The 26,103-nt window shown below is 41.8% G+C and overlaps 1 protein-coding gene across 2 annotated transcripts in view; it reads right to left on the minus strand.

The window, feature by feature from the left end:
- fat3a (FAT atypical cadherin 3a) overlaps nt 1–26,103 on the minus strand; it is a 687,349-nt gene that overhangs the window by 208,005 nt on the left and 453,241 nt on the right. The gene's annotated exons all lie outside the window — the stretch shown is intronic.

Below are 26,103 nucleotides of genomic sequence, written 5' to 3' on the forward strand. Positions count from 1 at the left end.
CATGGTAAAACTCATTCAGCCCAACGGGAACAAGTGAGAAAACTTGTAAAACAGAACATTCTGCCTCACCTATTTTATAGTGATGACTGTTCTTCAAAAGTACATAATTGACTGCAAAAGTGCTCTGGATCATTCTAAAGTTATGAAAATAGATACATAAATGCAACTGTTTCTCGTAACAATTTTTCCTATTGCAAAGTAACTGCCCAGCATTTTAACTATAACTACTATTCCTGCTTGAAGCCGATAGAACACCATGAATTAATGCAAATGTTGGCTATTGTCACAACGGGATACTAAAATGCATTCCAACTCCAGGTGACATCCAGTCAGCAGTTGGGAAGATGGAAGTGCCCCCTGAAATAACTGAAGTGATTTCTTCAGTTGGCTTGAAAAATGGGTCAGCCTGTTTTGATGTGACTCATTGCTGCCATTGCTCTTGTGAGAGGATTCCAAATCCCCCTATGCCACCTTATCTGTGTTCTTCCTTTTAAGGATTGGGAAACTGGTTCAATGCATTGAGATGAATCCTGGGGACTTAAGATAGCAATTTGTAAATGTAAGTTTGTCTGCATTCCCTTCAACAAGATTAAACAAAGTTCTTCTTTTGTTGTATTCCTCCCAGTGACATAGAAACATACATAGAAAACCCACAGCACAATACAGGCCCTTCAGCCCGCAAAAGTTGTGCTGAACATGTCCCTACCTTAGAACTACCTAGGGTTAACATAGCCCCCTATTTTTCTAAGCTCCATGTACCTATCCAAAAGTCTCTTAAAAGACCCTTTCGTATCTACCTCCACCATCGTTGCCAGCAGCCCATTGCACACACTCACCACTCCCTGTGTGAAAAACATACACCTGACATCTCTTCTGTACCTACTCCCAACCACCTTAAACCTGTACAACACACACAAAATGCTGGTGGAACACAGCAGGCCAGGCAGCATCTATAGAAAGAAGCACTGTCGACGTTTCGGGCCGAGACCCTTCGTCAGGACTAACCGAAAGGAAAGATACTAAGAGATTTGAAAGTAGTAGCGGGAGGGGGAAATGCGAAATGATAGGAGAAGACTGGAGGGGGTGGGATGAAGCTAAGAGTTGGAAAGCTGATTGGCAAAAGTGATACAGAGCTGGAGAAGGGAAAGGATCATGGGACGGGAGGCCTAGGGAGAAAGAAAGGGGGAGTTGGCTAGTGTGGTGTACTGCGTCCGGTGCTCCCGGTGTGGTCTTTTATATATTGGTGAGACCCGACGCAGACTGGGAGAGCGTTTCGCTGAACACCTACACTCTGTCCGCCAGAGAAAGCAGGATGTCCCAGTGGCCATACATTTTAATTCCACGTCCCATTCCCATTCTGATATGTCAATCCATGGCCTCCTCTACTGTCAAGATGAAGCCACACTCAGGTTGGAGGAACAACACCTTATATACCAGCTGGGTAGCCTCCAACCTGATGGCATGAACATTGACTTCTCTAACTTCCGTTAATGCTCCTCCTCCCCTTCTTAACCCATCCCTGACACATTTAGTTGGTTGTTTGTTTTTTTTTTCTCTCTCTGCCCATCACTCTGCCTGTTCTCCATCTCCTTTTGGTGCTCCCCTCCCCCTTTCTTTCTCCCGAGGCCTCCCGTCCCATGATCCTTTCCCTTCACCAGCTCTGTATCACTTTTGCCAATCACCTTTCCAGCTCTTAGCTTCAACCCACCCCCTCCGGTCTTCTCCTATCATTTCGCATTTCCCCCTCCCCCTCCTACTTTCAAATCTCTTAGTATCTTTCCTTTCAGTTAGTCCTGACGAAGGGTCTCGGCCTGAAAAGTCGACAGTGCATCTCCCTATAGATGCTCCCTGGCCTGCTGTGTTCCACCAGCATTTTGTGTGTGTTGTTTGAATTTTCAGCATCTGCAGATTTCCTCGTGTTTGCACCTTAAACCCGTGCCCTCTTGTGGCAGCCATTTCAACCCTGGGAAAAAGCCTCTGACTATCCACACGATCAATCCCTCTCATCATCTTATATACCTCTATCAGGTCACCTCTCATCCTCTGTTGCTCCAATGAGAAAAGGCAGAGTTCACTCAACTTGTTTTCATAAGGCATGCTCCCCAATCCAGGCAACATCCTTGTAAATCTCCTCTGCACCCTTTCAATGGTTTCCACATCTTTTCTGTAGTGAGGTGACCAGAACTGAGCACAGTACTCCAAGTGGGGTCTAACCAGGGTCCTATATAGCTGCAACATTACCTCTTGGCTCCTAAATTCAATTCCACGAGTCAACCTGCGCAGCTGCTTTGAGCATCCTATGGACTCGGACCCCAAGATCCCTCTGATCCTCCACACTGCCAAGAGTCTTACCATTAATACTTTATTCTGCCATCATATTTGACCTACCAAAATGAACCACCTCACACTTAACTGGGTTGAAGTCCATCTGCCACTTCTCAGCCCAGTTTTGCATCCTATCAATGTCCCACTGTAATCTCTGACAGCCCTCCACACTATCCACAACACCCCCAACCTTTGTGTGGAGACAGACTATAAAATTACCATCTTGCTTGGTTGAAGGTGACCAAGTTAGTTAAAATGAGGAAACAATATTCTGTCAAATCACTGGTGAGAAACCAAGAAACATACATGTTTATTTCCAAAAATAACCAGTGAAAGTACAAACTTCCCTTCATCTGCTGGTACAGTAAAAATAAAACATGATTATAATCTATTTGCAGGTGGATTGCAAAATCAATCTGGTAGTGCTGATAAATTTCAATTATAATAAAATCTTAAAGGCACCAGGAGTTTCAGACTAACAACAAACATGTGCGTACAGCATATTTTTGATATCTCAATGTTACACACAAATATGACTTAGCTATGTGCATATTATTTCACACCTTCACTCTTTGAAACAAAGTGCAAAGCACTTTTCGCAGTTATCCAACAGTTACTGGTTCAGTCTATTAATTGGTTTTATCAGACACTAGACCTACTTAATTGTGTTTGTGTCTCTGGTATTGTAGCTACTTCACAATCTGAAGAATATGTGGGATCACGGCTGGACTCACTGATGACACAGGCCTCTTCTTCATCAACAGGTTCCATTTTTGGAACAGGGTTGTTGACACAAATTTCTACAACATCTGTTTATAGTCTGGCTGCTATTATTTGCTCAATGTGGACCCTTCTGACTTTTCTCCCCAATTTATACTGGTATCATTTCTGTTCCCAGACATATAATCTTGTTATCTCTCCAGACTTGTTATCTTACAATTGAATGATAAACAATAATTTAGCCAACAAGCAATTAATTCATTAACATACTGGAAGAGCTTTGAAAAATGGTTTCTACACCCTATCCTCGTTATATGCGTCTTCAGACTACGCGGATTAACAAATATGCGAGGAACCTATTTCTACCAATGTCTCCTTATATGCGTTCAAAACTCACAGTTATGCGAGGAGCACTGCTTTCCCGCCAATACAAGTCACGTGCACATGCCTCACAATTGGGATGAGAAGCGCCGCTTTCTTGCCAAGACAAGTCAGGTGCATGCGCCTTACAATCTCATTTCTGCCAGTGTCGCATTAGTTTCGGCAAGGTGTGGATGCGAGATCTTGCACTCTTAAACTTTTGTTGGTTTTACCTGTGGTACAGTGATTTTCTGCTTGAAATATTTAACTATGCCTCCAAAGCGTCCGATGTAATATCCTGGGCTATCAAGCAACAGACGATTTTGAAAATTCCTGGAGTTTATCAACAGTGAGGGAACGGTGGAAGTCGGAACACTTGGCAAAAATGGCGATGGACATAGACCCAAGTTTAGAACGGAGTCAGCATTTCAGTCGTTCTCTGCCATTAACCCTTCTTCCCTACAAGCAAATTTATGCTGAAGAACTAAATGCTGCCAAGCAAACAGCCCTCACCACTTTCTTCAAACCGGTGCTGACCACAACTATCCATGCACCTTATCCACGTAAAGGTGCCCGACACCACAACAACCACTCATCTCCCGGAGCGAACACACCTGCTACTGTTGGTGAGTACTGTACACCCTAGTATGTTAACTTTCTATGATTTATTACATTGAATATTAGCTTAAATTGATGAAATATAATACAAATGTGCATTGTGGTACTGCTTTTGTATTATATTGGTATGAAAATGTGAATAAATTACAGATAAAATATATTTAGGAAGCCCTCTGGAACGCATCCCTATTTTCTCTATTTAAATAACTGTCCACATTATGCGTCGACTGTGAGGAATGTATCCCCCACATATAACGAGGGTAGGGTGTACAAGGCTTCTTTCAGAAGACCTGTAAAACATTTGTCTACAACGTTAAAGGCAGAATAACATTAGGTGGATGCTCGAAACATTTGTACTTCCTGACGGGTTTACACAAATATGACATGAACCGTGGTCCTTTGTTGGATGCTCACTTCTCAGGCTTGACCATCCCACATCTTCAACTTTCTGTCTGCTGCCGTGCAGGATCCCACATATTTATTGTTTGAGACAGAAATCCACATGGAGTTTCTGAACTGGTCTACTTACATATTTAATATACCACCTTTGTATACTCCTGGCAAATTAGACAAATTAATACTAATTGTTCTGAACATCTACCTGGTCAATGCACAATGTTTCATATTAGTATGCCAATACATCCTGCAAGTTCTGCAATCGAAACTCTATCCGTTCAGGGCATTGAGGCTAAATATTTGACATACCTATTTCAATTGTTTTTAATCTGTCTGCAATTCCAATCCTCCTCAGTATAATGGTCTCAGGACTAAATTTTGACACTTATCCAATCTAGTCTAATCTCAGACCACACTGATACACGTTCTGAAGCATGTCCTGCGGACTTTCCTGAACAATTCCTGCAGCCATGACTGAAAAATTCTGAGGCACGAACTGTAAGGTAGAAATCATATCTTAACTACTTAGGTCAGAATCTTTGTTCAATAATTTGAATAATTTATTAGCAACTGTGTTTTATTTAGAGAACCAATACTTAATTGCATAGGCATAAAGAAAGTTAAACTGGCTACCTAGGCACCTTGGACATTGCCACAGATTTAATCGTCAACTTTGGAACAGAATGGCTTATAAGATGAGCTTTACAAATGGAAATGATCTGTCCTATAGAAACAGGTGAAATTCTTCACTCCAAAGATGATAACTAGTGCCTGCTTTTCAGTTTATGTATTTGCTTGCTATTGTCTATAGAACAAGACACATAGTCTATAGACTTTTCTTGACTCTCATCCACAATATGATTGATGATAGCGATTACTCCAGAGTTTGAGATAATCATGTAGTACTGTACTATTGAATTCTAACTATAATAATCTTCAAAAGGCACCAAGAAACTCAATACCAGGTTATATACCCGTGCTGTTTAACAACAACTATGTGATGCTGTGCACCATGTATGAGGATGATATAGTATACTCATATTACTCACCAACCTGTTTAAATATAAATATCATGCAGTAATTGTATCTTATTATTAAAATGTTGGGTTTTCACACAATTAGAACAAATGGCTCAATTTGAGATGGACAGTTGAGTATAACTGAGTTTGCACAGATTCCTTTGAATGCCTTTATGTGTTTTAATTTCCAATTTAAATCTGCATTTCCACTATAAACATGGATACATTCTGTGTTGCACTGTTTGGAGATGCTTCCATATTTTTAGAGGCCATTTTAAAAAGCCTACCATTAGTCTGTTTGTGCTACAATACATGGCACAATTCATCTAAAGAGAAGGAAAATTAATTCCTCAAGAATAGATTAAACTTAACCACAGAGAATAAACAAATAAAAAGAATCTAAAATAATTTAAAATGTGAAAACAGGTTCGAATTCATAGAGTGCAGCAGTGTGAATAGTTTGTACATATCGTTAACTAAACACATCTTTTCCTGAAAATTTTTACATCCTCAGTTATGGGAATAGCTTGTTTCCAGGGCCAGACTCAAAATTGTAATTGCAATTATGCTGAATATTCTAATAATAGATCACAAATGCAATTAGACAAATCTGATGATCAGCTACTGAAAGCTATAATCTATTTTACAATGCTATGTTAGCAGTAATTTTTTTGCATTTGAAGTGGCACTGTTAATTAGATGCATATAAGAACCCTTCTGAGACTTCCAACAGTAAATCCAGCCACACTACACGTGATTATAACTGTTAAGTGCATAATACTCCATGAAACACTGCAAGCAGACAAAACACACATCAAAGAAGGGGCATCTGTCACAGATTAGCTTTAGGAATGCTAAACATTTCCACACGGAATTGAAGATCCGGTATCTTGAGTTGCGACAAATTATGTTTCGATAAATCAGTGACTTTTTTGAGAGTCAGCAGCATGCTCTTGGTGTTTAATTTGCTGGATAATTTCATGGTAAATTTCTTTAAAATTCATTGAGTTCATTAAATTTCATGCTTCGTGATGTTACAGTATTGGACACAAGGTGCATTATTATTGAGCTGCGATTAATTCAAAAATTACACAAATCAACTTTGACTTTACCTTCAACTAAACTACATCCTGAGGTTGTTGTAATTTTTATGTATGTACATGGTGAAAATTACAATTCAAAAATATGAAAATATTTTACTGGTTTGTAAATAATTAGGTCATTAAACTGAAATATTCAGTTTTCCAGAGAGAATAAAAATTCCTGTTACCACTAATGTCACTTACCTGACTTTGTGGATAAGGACTGTAACTTCTATCCCAACTTTCTCATAACTTCCTTTGAACCTACCCAGACTGTTGGCCTCCACTCCTGAGGAAACATTTGTCGTTGGCTATTTGCTCTCTTATCTGTGTCTTAGACTGCAATTAATCTGTCATCTCCAAATATCATTCCATTACAAATCACTTCTTTCAAGAATCTATTAGCAGATGGACTCCTCTGATCTCTACATATACCTCGGCAAAACTGCTTCTTAATAGTGGTCTATAGTGTCCCATTCCATGTCAACACAGTTAAGCCAGTCAGAAGGAGAATTTGATAACTGAGGCCTCCTCTACATTGGTGAGTATTGTATCCGGTGCTCCCAATGCGGCCTCCTCTACAGTGGTGTAAATTGGGGGACTGCTTTGTCGAGCACCTTCCTTTCATCTGCTGAAAGTGGAGTTTGCCAGTGGCCAACCATTTTAATTTCTATCCCTATTCTCATTCTGATATGTCCTCTCTTTTTCTGCCACGATGAGTCCAATCTCAGGCTGGAGGAGCAACACCATATATTCTGAATGGGCAGCCTTCAACTTGATGGCATGAACATTAATTTCTCCTTCCAGTATTTTTTTTTTCTTTTCCCCTCCTGACTTCCTCTTCTTCTATTCACCACTTGGACCTATCCCCTCCCCTGCAGCCCCTCTTTCTTCCCTTTCACTCATGGTCCACTCTCCTCTCCTATCAGATTACTTCTTCTCCAGTCCTTTACCCTTCCCACCTAACTGACTGCATCTATCACTTTCTAGCTTCTCCTCCTTTCCCTCCCCTCACTTTTTTATTCTGGCATTTTCCCCTTCCTCTCCAGTGCTGATAAAGGGTCTCGGCCCGAAATGTCGACAGTTTATCTATTTTCAAAGATGCTGCCTGACAAGCCGAGTTCCCTTTTCTGTGTTGCTCTGGATTTCCAGCGTCTGCAAAATCTCTTATCTTTCTCAGTAGTTTAATAACCCCCTCAGGTTATCATTATATTCAATACAGGTGCCCCTGCTTTATACTACTTCACTTTTACAAAAGACCTACATTAGTATCTGTTTTTGCTAACCGAAAGAAATTCAAAGAGGATTTTCACTTTTATAAAAAAAAGGTGCCCACTTTAAACTTGTGTTTACCCCGAGAAAGACTACCATGACTGTGAAGCCTTGCACGGGCAGGTGTGTGTGCATGCGTGTACATGCTGATTTTTTTTCTACAAATTGGTTTTTGGCCGAATCTTCCCAATTCTGGTAAGTGAAACTACACTGTACATACATTATTTCTACTTTATATAGGCTGTGTATTTATATAATTCCTGCTTTTACTATATGTTAGTGATATTTTAGGTTTTAAGTGTTATTTGGTATGATTTGGTAGGTTATTTTTTGGGTCTGGGAATGCTCAAAATTTTTTCCCATATAAGTTAATAGTAATTGCTTCTTCACTTTACACCATTTCCGCTTATGAAAGGTTTCATAGGAACACTCTACTTTCAGATAGCGGGGGAAACCTGTATATGCAGTCAACCAATCTTGTCCATTATTCTTACATTGCTATCCTTCAATTTGCCCAATGCAGTGACACTGTCTCCAACAACACCCTCTCTTCCCATTTATGCACTGTAACTTTCCAGAAGCTCACAAAAGTTGATGCCTGGGGTATTCTTCCAGTTACATCTGTCCTTCCTTCAGTAGCACTATGTAGGATCTCCCTCCCTCATTCTAATATACTCTGGATGTATTAGTTATTATTTAGTGCCTACAGCTAACAGATAAATATGCTTATAATATTTAGCTCTATCTTGCCATGACTTCTCTCTATTCCATTGCTACGTGTTTGGAATTGTGGCTGTGCTCAAAACTTTCAGAAACAAATCAGGAAATTCTAGTCCAGCATCCCAGACTCCATTCCCACTGTTGTCTGTCTAATCGGAATCAAAGAGGCAGAAACCCATGGTGCATGTTTAAACTGAGATGAGTTTAAAATCTTATTTTTCATTTATAACCAGGAACCCTTACTTTCACTTGTATAACATTGCTCATCTCTGTCTTCATCACTGCGGCACCACCAGAAATCAATTTATCCATGACACCTTTTTCTATTATCTAAACACCATTGATGGCAGCATGAAACCCCACCTTTCTATGTAACTGGTTAGGTATTAATATAATGTAATTTGTTATTGTCACATACAGTGAAAAGCTTTTGTTTGTGGATCATCAGACAGATCATTCCCTGCATAAGTACGTTCATGTCAGTTAAAACAAGATACAGAATGTAGCGTATACTGTGCTGTAGCAGTTACAAACAAAATGCAATGCAGGGAGATAACAAAAATGCAAGGCCACGGTGAGATAGATTTAAAGGACAGCAGAATGCCCAGGTTAAGTCTGACTTGTCTAATGTCATTACAACTCTGTTAATCCTTCACTCAAAACATCTCCATGGCTTTGCTTCAACTCAAGTTGGAAACTTTCTTCAGCACTTTCAAGCCTTTGCTTTGTTTTTCCAAATTCACAAAGTCACACGTTGCATTCTTAGACCATAAAATAAAGGAGCAGAAGTAGGCCATTTGGCCCATCGAGTCTGCTCCACCATTCAATCATGGACTGATTCAATTCTTCCAGTCATGCCCACACCCCTGCCTTCTCCCCATACCCTTTGATGCCCTGGCTAATCAAGAACCTATCTATCTCTGCCTTAAGTACACCCAATGACTTGCCTCCACAGCCACTCGTGGCAACAAACTTCACACATTTACCACCCTCTGACTAAAGCAATTTCTCCCCATCTCTCTTCTAAATGGACATCCTTCAATCCCGAATTCGTGCCCTTTTGTCCTAGAATCCCCTACCGTGGGAAATAACTTTGCCATATCTAATCTGTTCAGGCCTTTTAACATTCAGAATGTTTCTATGAGATCCCCCTCATTCTCCTGAACTCCAGGGAGTACAGCCCAAGAGCTACCAGGCGTTCCTCATACAGTAACCTTTTCATTCCTGGAATCATTTTTATGATTCTTCTCTGAGCCCTCTCTAATGTCAGTACATCCTTTCTAAAATAAGGATCCCATCCAAATGTATTTTGTCACCTATGTAAATTACTTGTTTTGGAAAGCAGGGGAGTTTAACACCATACTGAGCATTTTTTTGAAAACAGATTTCTTCCCAGAAGCCAGCCTGCTTAACAGGTTTCATTTTCAGGTAGCTGGAGAACAGACTATCAACAGTTGATCAGCAGATAGCTACTCACCTCCTCTGCATGGTGATTGTGGGGTTTAGGTTAGGGGAGGGCAATAGGAGCATCAGAGGAGAACAAATGAAAGGGTCTTGTGGCTGGGGTGGGGGGGGGAAGAGAAATGTGATGAATGAATATTTTACAAGGTCTAAGGAGGCAAATTTATGAAAATTTTAGCATATGCTTTGAATTAGCTTCTGGATACAGCTATTTAGTTAAGCTTAGTTTTTTTGGAACAGTGATGATGTGGGTGGTACACTGGCATCGTGGTGTGCACAATGCTTTACAATGCCAGCAACCCAGGTTCAATTCCCACAACAGTCTGTAAAGATTTATGAAGTTGCTTAAAGAAGTATACTCCACCTGGAATGTATAAGTCTAACCTTTCTGGTGTGTGTTAAAGGCACGTAGTAGGTAAGAGCTCAGATTCACAATCACTTAATTAGAAACAACAATGAAATATTTCTTGTGTATTTCACATAATATTAGGAACAGAGTTATGTCATTCAGCCCACTGCATCTGCCATTCCATCATGGCTGATGTACTGACCTTCTCAAACCCATTCTCCTGTCTTCTTCCTGTAAATTTTGAAATTCCTCCTCATTTCAGTTCCAAATTGTTGTCCCGCTACTCTGAGGCTGTGCCCTCTGGTCCTAGACAATCCCACTTGTGGAAGTATCTTTGCCACACAATCCATGCTATCGCAGCCTTTCAATATTTAACAGGTTTCAGTGAGATCCTCCCCTCATTCTTTTAAACTTCACTGAGTACAGGCCCAGATCGATCAAACACTCCCTATATATTAACCCTTTCATTCCTGGACTAATTCTTGTGAACCTCCTCTGGACCCTCTCCAAAGCCTGCATATCTTTTCTTAGATAATGGGTCCAAAACGGCACAGAATACTGCAAGTGCAGTCTGACCAGAGTCCTATAAAGTCTCAGCATCACATCCTTGCTCTCATTTTCTAGTTCTCCCGGAATGAATGCTAACATTGTATTTGCCTTCCTTACCACCAACTCAATCTGCAAATTAACATTTAGGGAAATCTGCATGAAGACTCACAAGTCCCTTTGCACCTCTGCCTTTTGGGTTTTCTCCCCATTTAGAAAATAGTCTATACCTTTATTCTTTCTAACAAAGTGCATAATCATACAGCTCTCTACACTATATTCTATCTACCACTCCTTTGCCTATTCTCTTAATCAACCAAATCCTGCAGACTCTCTGCTTCCTCAACACTACCTGCCCCACCACCTATCTCGTATCATCTGCAAACTTGGCCACACAGCCATCAATTCCATCTTCCAAATAATTAACATATAACATGAAAAGAAGTGGTCCCATCACTGAATCCAGCGAAATACCACTAGTCCTCGGCAGTCAACTAGAAAAGTCCCCCATTATTTCTCCTGCCAGTCAGCCAATCTTCTAACCATGCTACCATCTTTCCTGTATTACCATGGGCTCTTGTTAAAGGCGTTCAGAAAATCTAAAAAAGCAATATCCACTGACTCTACTTTTTCTATCTTGCCTGTTATTTCCTCAGTGAATTCCAAAAAATTTGTCATGTAAGATTTTCCTTTAAGGAAATCATGTTCACTTTGGCCTATTTTATCATGTGCCTCGAGGTACCCTGCAACCTCATCCTTCATAATGAACTACAGCATCTTGCCAACACTGAAGTCAGGCTAACTGGCCTATAATTTCCTTTTTTCTACTTCCCTCCTTTCTTAAGGAGTGGAGTGACATTTGTAATTTTTCAATCCTCCAGAACCATTTCAGATTCTAGTGATTCTTGAAAGATCATTACTAGTGCCTCCACAATCGCTTTGGCTGCCTTCTTCAGAAATCTGGGGTGTACATCATCTGGTCCAGGCGATTTATCTTCCTGCAGCCTCTTCAGCTTCTCAAGCACCTTCTCTTTAGTACTAGCAACTATAATCACTTCTACCACCTGGCACTCTTGGAATTTCTGGAATACTGCTCGTGTCTTCCACAGTGAAGACTGACATAAATATTTACTAAGCTTCTCTGCCATTTCTTTTCCCCCCCATTTCTACCTCACCAGTACAGTTTTCCAGTTGTTTCATATCCACTCTCGTCCCTCTTTTACTCTTTATATATCTGAAAAACCTTTTGTTCCCCTCTTTTAATGCCATTGTCTTTCAAGATATGAAAACATCTTACAATGGATAACTTTTGAAGGACAGTCATTGTCACATACATAAAAGAAATATTGAAGTTAAGTTGTGTACAGGAAGCTCCCTCAAACAGCAATGTAATAATGATGCGATAATGAGATTTTGTGATTTTTGTTAACCACTCCTTTGAAACATCCATTTTATGACCCAGGTGTAACACAGGTTACCGTTTCCATGCATAAGATAGACAAACACAAATGCTTACAGACAGAAGAATATTAAAGTGCTTATCACATAAGATTATCTAATGACTCCTGGTATTACACTGTGAATCAAATTACTTTTCTTAGAAAAAAATCTGATAAATGCTAAAATGCACAATCATCAGACTCCAGTGTATGCTGCAACTCAAAAGAGCAAATAATTGAAAATTGAAATGAAAACGTTTCATAGAGTACCTGTTATGCTTTCAGAAGATACAAAAGCACTTTCCACCAATGGATTAGTTTTAAAATGCATTCATGACTGTTATCATAGTCATATGAGTGTACAAGTCCAGAAATGATATACCATGTCTATGCTCATCTTTATGCCTATCTGTACCAATGTCATTTACCTGTAATTGCTCTTAACCCTTCTATACCTTGTATATTTAAACAATGCCGAATATTTCTTAAATGTACAAAGTGTATCCAGTTCCACCTCCTCCTCTGGCAGTGAGTTCCAGGTATCAAACAGTTTAAGAAAAACCTTGCCCTCAAATTCCCTTTAAAGCTTCTTGTTCTCATCTTATGTCTATGCCCTGTTGTTTCTGCTGTATCTACCATGATTCTTCAGGTTAGCCTTCGGCCTTCTACAAACCAGTGTAAACAATCCGAGTTTATCCAGTTTCTCTCCATATCTACAATCTTCCAGTTCTGTACCCCTTCTAATGTTGTACACCTTTCAGTTGTGTAGTGACCAGAAATGCACACTATATTCCACATGAAGTTCAAATAGTGCATATCATTCAACCATATACACATACACTGCCAAATGAAACAACATTCCTCTGGACCAAGGTTGACAATACAGTACATATAACTCACACACAACACATAAAGTAATATTACCACAAAAAAATTAACAAGCAATAAAATATATTCCAGAAGACTGACATTTTACATAAGGTGCGTTTATGGTGCAAGTGAGAAAGTAAACAGAATAACACTACTGGCGCTTCATAAGTGATGAGACCTGGGTGGTGGCAAGGAGTTCGGTAGTCTCACGGCCTGGGGAAAGAAGAAGCTGTTTCCCATTCTAACAGTCCTCGTTCTATTGCTATGGTACCTCAGCCTGGTGGTAGGGGGTCAGAGAGATTGTGGGACAGATGGGAGGGGTATTTGACAATGCTAAGCGTCCTCAGATGGGGTTGCAATAATAAGTCAGAATGTTTGTATTCTATGCTCTGATCAATAAGGCTGTGTATCCTTCTTCACTAGCTTATGTATCCATTGCCACTCTCAGGAAACAATGGACTTGAACTTTGAGGATGTTGCTTTTCTATCACTGTGCTCCATGTGGATATGTTCAATGGTCCGGAAGGCTTTACCTGTGATGAACTGGGCCGTACCCACTACTTTTTGTAGGATTTACTGTTGAAAGGTATTGGGTCTTTTCACACCAGGCTGCAATGCAACCAGTCAATGTACTCTCCACCACACATCTACTGAAGTCTGTCAAAGTTTTAGATGTCATGGCAAATCTTTGCAAACTTCCAAGGAATTAGGGGCCGCCGTGCTTTCTTTGTAATGGCACTTACGTGCTGGAATAAGGACGGATGTTCTGAAACAATAACACCGAGAAATATAAAGCTATTGACTACCTTCATGTCTGATCTCCCGATAAGGGCTGGCACATGGACCTCTGATTTCCTCCTTCCAAAGTCAATAATGATCACCTTGCTCTTACTGACATTGAGTGAGGGGCTGTTGTTGAGGCAGCACTCAGCCAGATTTTCAGTCTCCCTCTTGTATGTTAATTCACCACCACCTTTGATTTGGCCAATGACAGTGGAGACATCAGCAAATTTAAATATGGCATTGGAGCTGTGCTTAGCTTCACAGTCAGAAGTGTAAAGGAAGCACAGCCTTGTGGTGCACCTGTGCTGATGGAGATTGTGAGATGTCGTTGCCAATCCAAACTGACTGGGGTCTGCAAGTGAGGAGATGGAGTATCCAATTGTACAAGGGGCTATTAAGGATAAGGTCTTGAAGCTTATTGATTAGTTTTGAGGGGATCCAATTCAGCTCTCAGGCAGGAATTGATATGTTTCATTACTAACCTCTCAAAGCACTTAATCACAGTGGATGGAAGTGTTAATGGATGATAGTCACTGAGGCAGGCTACCACTCTCTTCTTGGTCACCAGTATAATCGAAGCCTGCTTGAAGCAGGTGAGTACCTCAGACTGCCAAAGCAAGAGGTTAAAGATCTCAGTGAACACTCCAGCCAGTTAGAAACACAGAAACCCTACAGCACAATACAGGCCCTCTGGCCCATAAAGCTGTGCCGAATATGTCCTTACCTTAGAAATCACCTAGGCTTACCCATAGCCCTCTATTATTCTGTACAATGTACTGTGTATGTTAATCAAAATGGCTTCTTTGTTCTGTTAAGAGTAGGAATGCTTCTTTGTATGATAAGTGCTTTCTCTCACAGTTGTTTAGCTTTAGACTTGCTGATATCGGGATTGTATTCATTTGTTGACCAATGGGGAATGTTATTTTGTCTTGTGAGGCTGAGAGTTTGGGGGTTTTCTTCATGGTCTTTTCAGGGGAGTCAGGAAGAAGACGCCGAGGACGATGGACGTGCGGTGCACTGCTCGGTCGACCACCCGGGTGGTCCCAGGTGCAAGGACGTGGAGTTCGGAGGGAAGTGACAAGGGGTCGAATGGTTCAATGGTTGAGCTCCAACAATCTGCACTAAACTGACTGAACTTTGATAAGTTGGCGTCTTTTACTTTATTTTCTTTTCCTTCATATATACTGTATTGCATAGTACTCTTTTAGTTTTAGTAAAATCCTTAAAGTGTATTCCATAACGGTATCTGGTGTGAGTTTGATATCGTGTGTGTACGCACGGCATAAACTTAATTCTCACAGCACCTGCGTGTATGGGAGGTGGGGTTGGTGAGTGGCTAGATGTCCTTTTCCCCTAGACATATACCAGCCTGTTGGGTAAGTCTTACAATTCTAAGCTCCATGTACCTATCCAGGAATCTCTTAAAAGACCCTGTCAAATCACCTTCACCACCGTCGCCAGCAGCCTATTCCATGCACTCACCACTCTGCGTAAAAAACTCACCCGATATCTCCTCTGTACTTGCTTCCAAGCACCTTAAAACTGTGCCGTCTCGTGCTAGCCATCTCAGCCCTGGGAAGAAGCCTCTGACTATCCACACATTCATGTTGATCAGCAGAGGTCTTTAGTCTCTGGGCTGGATGGCTTCACCGGATTCACCCTCCTGAAGGATGTTCTGACATTGGCCTCAGAGACTGAAATTACAGGGTCATCAGTGGTTGTGGGAATCCATGGAGTTTCCTCCATGATCCTTCAAATTTAAATTTGATAAGTAACAGGACTGTTGTACTTGTAAGACAAGGATTAGGAAGGGATGGTAAAATGAGGTCTCACTAATGAACATGGAACTATTTGAACCAAGAGTAGCTTCAAATGTTCTGGTTAACAGTTGTCTATCCATCACACTCAAAACAGATCATCTATTGATTCACAGCTCCATGTGGGACTTCCTATCAACATGTTTATTGTTGTATTACAGCAATGATAAAACATTTCTGAAAAGCATTTTGAGGTACAGTACCGCTAAAGCACAGGTTCTTTTCCATTTGGAGTCAAGTTGAAAGCTAAATTTAACTGAAATTTGATATACAAGCAGCAGATCAGGCAGACTCGATGGAAAGGGAAGCGGAGTTAACATTTTTGTTAAACAAAGACCCTGCATCTTAAACTGAGATATAATTACATCCATAAAAACTTCTTTTAATACATTTCAGCCAATAGCAATGACATTGTCTCTGCTCACTAGCATAATACCTGCCGTGTTGTTGCATCAGTGTGTGGATAAGGAAAGAGGGCTATTCAAAGGTGATATATATGCTGATGACCACAGTAAGCTACTAATGACGTTGACCGCATCTTAGCTAGACTGTTTGCTCATACCTGCAAAGTGAGGAGTGTATACAAACTACAAAATAGCTTGGGCTCAGACCTAAACAGAGGAGATAAAGTGAACACAAGCCAAATAGAGCTGAATGTCTGATTCTGAGACATGTAGCATCTTGTGGCTCATTTATTAATCCTTCCATTTCTTTCTTTCCTTGGAGAAATGAACTTGTGAGAGTAATTACAAAGAATGAGTAGAGAAATTTAATCCTATGTTGAGAAGACTGATAGTCAGCTCCCTGCCATGGTTCTTTGAAGGTTTGAACACTTTAATTGATATACAATGCAGCAGATCTCAGCCTGCCAGTTAAAATGTTCTTCGGTGCTCAAGACTCCATTATTCACAAACGTAGAATGCATGGCGATTTTCTGCACAAATTGCATTAGCTGAATGTTACACAATGAATCACTGTACAGTACCTAGGCAGTATATATAGCTAGGGTGTCTAAGATTTTTTCATAGTGCTGTGCTTGACAACGTGGAGCAGTGGGGAAAGTTTCTAAATCAGGTGGATGAAAAGGTTGTTGGGAATGGTGAGGATGGAGTGCTACAGGAGGGATGCTGGACATGTGGCAGAGGAGGAGTGCCAGGGGTGGGGTGTGGTGGGGGTGCAGACACACCTAGCTTTGAGACACTAGTCAAGATCATTTGATTCAAACCAATTGGTTTATTGATCATTACAGAATCTCTCTCTGGTGCTTCCTGCTCCCTCCTTTCCCCTTTCCCTTTTTCCCCAACCATGATTCCCCTCTCCCTGCCCCCTTCCCATTCTCAGTCCACAATAGAGACCTATACCATCACAGAATGTTTTGTGGCAGCAGTACAGTACAATACATAAAATTACTTAGTACTTGGGGAGGGGGGGTTGTGTGTGTGTGTGTGTGTGTGTGTGTGTGTCTCTCCCCCTGTCTCTCCCCCCTCTCTCTCTCTCTCTCGATAGACCATGGATTCGTGCCTTGGAAAGTTTCTAGGGTGCAAGGTTTTTTTCATGGAAGTCCGGCAGTTGCCCAAGCTGCAAGTCTCCCCTCTCCACGCCACTGATGTTGTCCAAGGGAATGGCATTAGATATATGATATATGCATACATACACACACATACATAAATACACACACACATTTTTTTACATTAGACTCAATAGTGTGTTTAAGAATATTCAATTAAACATTTATCTCACCATGTAATTACATCTATGCCATTTGTTTCTTACTAACTTATCAATGGCTGAAGCCCCTGAAAGACAAGTAGAACTGAGATCAGCAATTAAATGTTTGCACTCCTGCTGTGACGCTGCCAAGCCCCAGCCGTGTAGCTTGCTGTGCAGTGCAGAGTCAGACACTGCTATTTTGTGTTAGTCAGTGAAACTCAGCCATATGACAATGTCTTTCTGGACTGCAGTAAAATGATGGTGCTGAATTATTATTAACATTAGATCAAAGGAAAGGGCTTATAGTGTTGCCAAAAGGAGCAGTTAGACTTAAGATTAGGACAACCTCAGATTTCAGCAAAGCAACAGCAAGAACTGGTAAGGAAAGGAGAAGGGGAATGAAAAGGTAATTTGGTGGGAAACAAAAGAACATACGAAGAGCTTCTACTATGTGCAAGATGAAAAAGATTAGCAAAAATTAATGGGGGTCCTTCACAGACTAGGGCTGGAAAAATGATATTGTGGAAGGTGCAAAATTGTGAAAAAAATAAATAGGAGAGCAAAATGTCAGGAATGAATGAGTTGAAAGAAATGTCGGGGTAACAATACTGGAGGGATGAATGGGATAAAAAGCCAGCCACCTGTTAGAAACTGCAAAACTCCATCCAACGAAATGGTTATGGAGGCAGTGGATGTCATAGTCTTCATCTTTCAAAACAGGGCGTCGCAGTAGCATAGCAGTTGGCGTGATGCTACTACAGCTCGGGGTGTTCCAGAGTTCAGAGTTCAATTCCACTGTCATAGTGTGATGAGCCTCAGTACGTGCTCCCGATGAAATGCATGGGTTTTCTCTGGGTAGGCTAATTGGTCATTATAAAGTGTCCTGTGATTAGGCTAGGTTTAATTGGGGTTGTGGGTTACTGGAAAGGCAGGTCTTGAAGGACCAAAGGGGTCCACTCTGCACTGTAACCGAATAAAAAAATAAATAAATAAACTCCACAGGTTCTAGAAAGGTCCCTACAAATTGGAAGGTAACAAATGCAACTCACACCTTCCCCTCCCACCCCCCCCCCCCCATTTATGTAAGAAGACTGAAATACAAGGAAATATAGACTAGTTAGCCTGATATCAGTCATTGGGAAAAAATGCTAAAATTTATTCTCAAGGGAGTTATGGCAGGACACTGATAAAAAAAAAATGACAGAACTAGGCAGAGTCAAACATGAAACTGAAATCATGATTGCAAAACTGTTAGTTTGGTGAAATTCTAACTAATGGGTGGGGGGCAGAGGATACAGTGTATATGGAGTTTCAAAAAATCTCGATAAAGTGACATAACAAGATACAGCATTTGGAATTGGGATTAAGATGGCAGTCTAGATTAAAGACAGGTTAATTGGTAGGAGATAATGACTAGTGGGATGCCATGGGCATCTTTAATGGGACTCTAACTGTTCAAGACCTACACCAAGAAACGTTGACTAGCAGAGGGCAAAAAATGAGAATAAAGGGAGTTCATAAAGGGTAGGCCCTGAGATTGATTAACTTTGCCCTCCAGTGAGGATGTTGCCGAAACAAGTCGGTGGTAGTTTTCCATTGCCTTAATAAACATTGCTTTCTGTGGGTTATGTAGGAGGATAAGCTGTATAGAAGGGAGGGATCACTACAGACCAGTTGACTGTGAGTGTCCTTTTTTATATCTAAGTTTCTAGTCGTTATTCACCTTTGCACTGTTTCAAACCTCTCTCAGGCCATTTTGCAAACTTCACTGGGGAATTCAGATTTCTCATTTTTCTGACAAGTCAGAATGTAAGTTGTGAAAATGTCTGGCAACTATATTTCATACCTGTCACAGCTCAATTTCTACCTTTAATGTCTCTCTTTTTCCTTTACAAGGTGGATGGAGTTCTGTCGATGACCCTGGCTCAGTGCTACACTCAAACTTCAGTTCTTTGCGGTGATGGGGCTCACCAACCGGCCGTTTCTCAAAACCCCAAGGACACAGCCTAGAAGATGAGTGCGTTTTCGGGGTTCCGAGGCTTCACAGTCCTAAGGACAAGCTGATTCTAAGCTGACTGAAGTGTCATGGAAGAAAACAGAGCATCGGGAACAGTGGATCAGCTGTCGGGAGCTCTGTATTCAGCGAATTGCGCACTCTCTCTCTCGTTAGTGGAGGAAGAGTCCTCTGCAGATTCTCAAGTTAGAGAACACGGGGGGGGAGGTGTGGAAGTGATGCAGCATACTTTTACAACACAACCAGTGAGTTGCTTGTCTTTGTTGTTCTCCCCTCTTGCTGCGAAAGGGGGAACACCTCGCTGACCTTTATTGGGGGAGAGAGCCTGTGTATGTCAAATTGTCGAGCGAATGATTAGTTTTTGTTGTACTGCAGATCATGGTCTTTCTTGGGCGCTTTGCTATTGCTTGGTGAGTGGAAGGTGCTGATTTTCTTTTGCTGAACTAAGTGGGGGATGAGGCCGGTCGATGCTTTGCTGCTGCTTGTGCATGGGAGGGGGGAGTGGGGGGGGGCTTTGGGGTTCTAACATTTTTACTGTCACTCATTTTTTTGTTTTCATGGATGTCTGTGAAGAACAAGAACTTCAAGTTGGATATTGTATACGTACAAACAAGCTGAATAACTCAGCAGGTCGGACAGCATCCGTTGAAACGAGCAGTCAACGTTTCAGGCCGAGAAACAAACTAGGATCTTCCGTGGGGGCAGAAGATGACCATGACAACTTCTGTACCTTGTCATGTCATTCACTCTTCAAGAAGCGTTGTAGAGCCACCTTCTGTGCCGTTGGATCTCATCCACCCAGTCCGCTGGAGCTGACTTCACGTGCTAGGACAGGCGTGTCCCTAACTCATCAGGGTATGGGGTTCGCTGGCTACCCTCGCCTGCTTTAGCCGGCCTGTGGAAGCGATGTACCAGGGTGTGGCTGCTCTCACATGGGTCCTGTCGAAGGGTCTCGGCCCGAAACGTTGACTGCTCATTTCAATGGATGCTGTCCGACCTGCTGAGTTCATCCAGCTTGTTTATACGTGTTGATTTGACCACAGCATCTGCAGTGTACTTTGTGTTTGCATATTGTATACATCCTCTGATATTACATGGAACTACTGAACTGTTGAAAGTTCCAGCTGCATGGCTACAAAGGCCATGTGCATGGAAGCATTTCAGCTACTGCACGGCTGTGCACCCATGCAGCTTATAGGGAACAGTGCTCCACACCAAAAGGAACAAGAACAGCAGAATCATAAGAACGTCAGCACACCACAGCCTTGACAACAATTTGGAAGGGGCATCAAATGCCAGTCTTGGTGGCAATGCAAGCGTAATGCAAATGAATAAATAATGAGATTGATGCATCATCTTTCAATGCAGGAAATGTGTAAGAGGATTGAGTGAAAAATGTAAGATCATATAATACACTAGCAAAACATTGGCTACTGTGTGCTATTACTCAGTAACACTTTGTTCTAGTGATGCAGCTGTAAATACAAGAAGCACATGTAGTGTTGTAGCTGAAAGCACTATACTTGCATCATACAAAACATGTGGGGTGTGTGGGGTGTTCAGGGAGGGTAGCACCTCTAGTGAACAGCCCTGCGTGTCCATAGTGAGGCAGCTCGTTCACCTTTGGGTCCCAATGGACAGTCAGTTCTCACCTGTGGCTCCAAATAGCAGCTCCCATGCGAGAGCAGCCACATCCTGGTACATCGCTTCCACAGGCCGGCTAAAGCAGGCGAGGGTAGCCAGCGAACCCCATACCCTGATGAGTTAGGGACACGCCTGTCCTAGCACGTGAAGTCAGCTCCAGCAGACTAGGTGGATGAGATCAACAGTGAGATCCAACGGCACAGAAGGTGGCTCTACAATGCTTCTTGAAGAGTGAATGACATGACAAGGTACAGAAGTCGTCATGGTCATGTACTGCCCCCACGGAAGACCCTAGTTTGTGACGACTACGCATACTACTGGACCCAGTCTTTCGGGGTCGAGAGAGTGGAACTGCCCCTGTGCAATGGCTTTTCCACCTTAAAGACCATTCTCACACAGGTCTCCGGTCATTGTCAGATATGACGGACTTCACCATATATCATGTGTCCTTCATCTGGCACTGTTAAAAATTTATGTTATCTTTAGGAATTGACCTCATTCCAGTTCTTAAATTCAGCAAACAAATAAAACCTGGCTTGCAATGGCCTCCTATCATGTACATCAGATGCACAAAGCAGACTTGTAGCAAACAGATCACCTTTGATGATGATACAAAGAGAATTTAGAGATATAAATAAATAAGGTAACTTATCGAGAGACTAACAATACAAAGGCCAGTGCATTTGTTAACAGATTGTCCAAGCTGTATCACGAATTTCACGACTTACACAAACCATATGATCTCTTTCTATTTTCAATTCAATATCTTTTTTCCAATTTCTGACATGCCAGTGGAATATTCCAAGATTGATGCCGATCTCATTTAATAATTATGCCACAGTTGGTGATACTTCTCTCTTTTCCTCAGGGATGCTTCTTAGTTTTATTCAATGCCTTCTCTGGAAATTTCCCCGAGGTCAAGAATTTACTGCACAAGAATTTGGTTGTGAATCATTAACTAGTCCTGCTGCCTTCACCGGAATAACGTATCTCCAGAGCTGCCTGTTTATCACTCTGGATGAATGCAGCATGGGAATTTAAAACAAATGCTTGAAAATAGCTGAAAATGAGGAACATAAAGGAAGCAGGAGAGAACTTAAACAGAGAATCGGGAGAGTTAACAGGGGCCATGAAATGCCTTTGGCAGGTAGGGTTAAGGAAAATCCCGAGGCACTTTATACATACATTAAAAACAAGAGGTTAACTTGGGAAAGGGCAGGGCCACACAAGCTGAAAGGAGGGCATTTAGGCCTGGAGCCAGAGTGAGTGCAAGTAATTTTAAAACAAGCAGAATGGCACAGAGGGTAGCGAGATTTGGGAAGGGTGTGTTGTTAATACTCTAGGCCACGTTGACATCGAAGAGGAAGTGGTGTTGGTTTACTTAATGAGATCTATCCTGGGTTACTCAGGGAGGCAACAGATGACGTTGCTGGCACTTTGACCAAGATCTTCGTAGCCACAGAGGATTGGAGAATAACCAATGCTGTAACTTTATTTAAGGAGGAATAATCCTGCAAATAATAGGCCAATGAGGTCTCAATCAATCATAAGGAAAATACTGGGGAAGATTCATAGGGATAAGACTTACTCTCATTTGGTAAAGCATGCGCTTATTAGAGATAGTTAGCATAGCTCTGTGCAGGACATGGCATGCCTTATGAATTTGATTAGGCTATCTTGAGGAGTAAAAAGATGATTGATGCAGTGGATGTTGCATGATTACAATTATTAAAGCATTCAACATGATCCCACATGTAGGCTGGTCCACAAGGTTATTCACATGGAATCCACGGTGACAACACATCATTCCCTGCAACTTCTGCTATCTTTAATGAGACCCTACCACCATGATTCCCTTGTCCATTCATCCCATCCCACTGATCTCCCTCTTCATACTATCTTTGCCTGTGGAAGAAGTGTTATACCTGCTCATTCACCCCCTCCCCACCTCCGTTCAGGGCCCCTTCCAGGTGAGGCAAAACTTTACCAATGAATCTTTTGGGGCTATCTACTGTATTTGCTGCTCCCAATGTGCCCTCCTCTACATTAGTTACACACAATGTAGATTGAGGGACTGCTTTCTCAAGCACCCTCACTCCACCCGAAAGAAGCAAGATTTCCTGGTAGTGAACCATTTTAATTCCAATCCCCATTCTGAAACATTGGTCCAATGCCTTCTCTTCTGTACTCTCAGGTTGGAGGAACAACACCTCATATTCCATTTGGGTAGCCTCCAATCTGCTGGCATGAACACCGATTCCTCAAACTTTCAGTAATATTCCCCCCTTCTCCTTCCCTCTTCTTCAATTCTCCACTCTTACCTCTTCTCCTCACATTCCCCTGGTACCCCTCCTCCTTTCCATTCTGCCATGATTCACTCTCCTCTCCTGTCAAATTCCTCTTCTCCAGCCCTTCACCTTTTCAACTATCTCAGCTTTTTACTTCATATCCCCCTCTCCCCACACTCACCTGACTTCACTTATCACGTTCTACCTTGTACTCCTTTTTGTCCCCCCCCCCCTTCTTGTGCTGGCATCTTCCCCCACCTTCCAGTCCTGATGAAGGGGCTCAGCCCAAAACATCGACTGTCTGTCCTGCAGAGTTCCTCCAGCATTTTATGTGTGTTGCTCTGGATTGCCAGCATCTGCAGAATCTTCTGTCTCCTAACAGCTTAGCCATAAAGACTACATATCTAAAATTTGGATTAAAATGTAAGTGGACTGATTTATAAGTTTGCAGAATCATTGGCAGAGCAGGGGATAGTGAGGAAAGAGGTCAAAGGATACAGTCGGATAGAGATTATACACAAGAAATTCTGCAGATGCTGGATATCTGAAGCAACACACACAAAATACTGGAGGAACTCAGCAGGTCAGATAGCCTCTATAGAAATGAATAAACAGTTTGATGTTCCAGGATGAGATTGGTCTCGGCCTGACACGTCGACTGTTTATTCATTTCCAAGGATACTGATTAGTTGAAAATATGGTGATGAAGTTTAATCTGGACAAGTGAGATGCTGCAGTGCTGTACTTTGAGGAAGGGGGAGTCAAATGTAAGAGGAAAGTGATGGCAAATGGCAGAATTCTTTGTAATGTTGATCTTGGCATGCAAATACATACAATACTGTCCAAAAGTCGCAGGCACTATATTTGTGAGTAAGACTTTTGCGCAGTTCTGTAGCTCCCTAAAAGTGGCAACACAAGTGGACAGGGTGGTAAAAAAGTGCATAGCATGCTTTCCTTCATAGCTCTGGGTGCTGAGTATGGAAATGGTGTTGCAGCTGTATAAAAGCTTAGGATAGGCCTATATTAGAACGTGCTATTTGGTTCTGATCACTGCACTGTAGCAAGGATGATGAGGTTTTGAAGAGGGTGCAGAACGGATTCACCAGTATGTTACCGGATTACAGAGTAATAACTATGGACAAACTGTGATTGTTTTCTGTGGAGCATCAGAGGCAGCAGGAGGGGAGGGGAGTGTTATTAAATTATGAGTGGCTAAATCTACAAAAAAATAGAACAGCCTGTGTTAAGTGATACTGTACAATACTGATTCCCACTTACAACTTCCCAGGAACTGAAGATGTCTGTGTCTGCAAGGATAGATAACATGAAGATTGTGCAGACTGCAGTAATATCATCAGTAAGATGATCACTCTTGGCGTTCATGGTATTACCATCATGGAGCCTCTTAGCATCCACATCTTGGGAATTGAGGTGGTGCAGGGGTCACCAATGACCAGAGGCTCAGTTGGACTAGATATATAAATATTGTAGTTGCAGTATATACACATTGCAGTTCCTTAAGGGCGTCTCAGCTGGGGGAGGGGGTATTGTGGGAATAAGCTCCCACTACCTATTAAATGCTCCCAATGGCATGCATCTCAAATAGCCTCTGGCAACCAAGTCCAGCTCCTGGTCTTCATGTGTGGCTTAGCTTCTAAACCCAGCAGAACCATGTCTATTGATAAGAGAAAGGGCAAAGGTGGGTTACTGGCACCTTAAGACCAGTCACTTTGGGCAGATGGAGCTTGCCAGCCACAGTTAGCAGCTCATCTAGAAGGAAAACTCTGATTTCAAATCTCCACTGCTTTGCTTAAGGGGAGAATAAACCCCGAAGAACAATCCAGAGCTGGAATCCCTGAGGAGGTCCTACGTTGAGTTCAACCTTGACTCGTAACTCCTGCGACGCCGCCAGTGCCAAACTGTATCGGGTCTCTGCTGTTACTTTGGATTCATCAGCTGCGTGGAGGAGGGGGGCCTGCTGCGTGGGGAAGAGCTTGCGCTCCATATTGCATTGCCCTGGGGTGCTTATCAACTTTGACAGCTAGGACACAGCGTCCATGGTCAACCCCGATGAACAGAGGGGCAGAATTTGCAAGCGCAGCTGAAAGGCTGAGGTAATCTGCGACATGTGACACCACCTCGCTTTTTACTGCTTACAAAACAGAGATCAGGTCTTTAATGGAATGCTTCTAATTTGCCTGAATAACTGCAGCTTCAGAAGTCAAGCAGATTTATACCCAATCCACTTGATTAGCATCCAATCTGCAATTTTAAAAATTAATTTCCTTTGCTATCAGTGAAGTGTGCACTTTCTACAAAATGCACTTCAATTTCTCACTCAGATGTCAACAACACCTGACGTTTCCACTCCAAGTCACACACCAGCCCACCGCAAAAGTATATCATTCTTTCACTGTTGGTGGGATCTCCTTACATACACTTGCATCACACCATTACGTTCACCAAAAGAACTGCACTGTTTAATATGAGAGCAAACAAGGACGTAGAATAGATGCTGCTCTTGCCAGTGATTTCCTCATCTCACAATTAGATAAAACAAATCCACAAAATCAGCATTTCAATTAAATAGCATAATCATGATCTCGTAACTAGAAATAGTATTACAATGCTACTCAAGTCAGTGGGTCTATTTTCAATTCTGGACGGTGC

The sequence above is a fragment of the Hemitrygon akajei genome, chromosome 4, assembly GCF_048418815.1.
Source record: "Hemitrygon akajei chromosome 4, sHemAka1.3, whole genome shotgun sequence".
NCBI lineage: Eukaryota > Metazoa > Chordata > Chondrichthyes > Myliobatiformes > Dasyatidae > Hemitrygon > Hemitrygon akajei.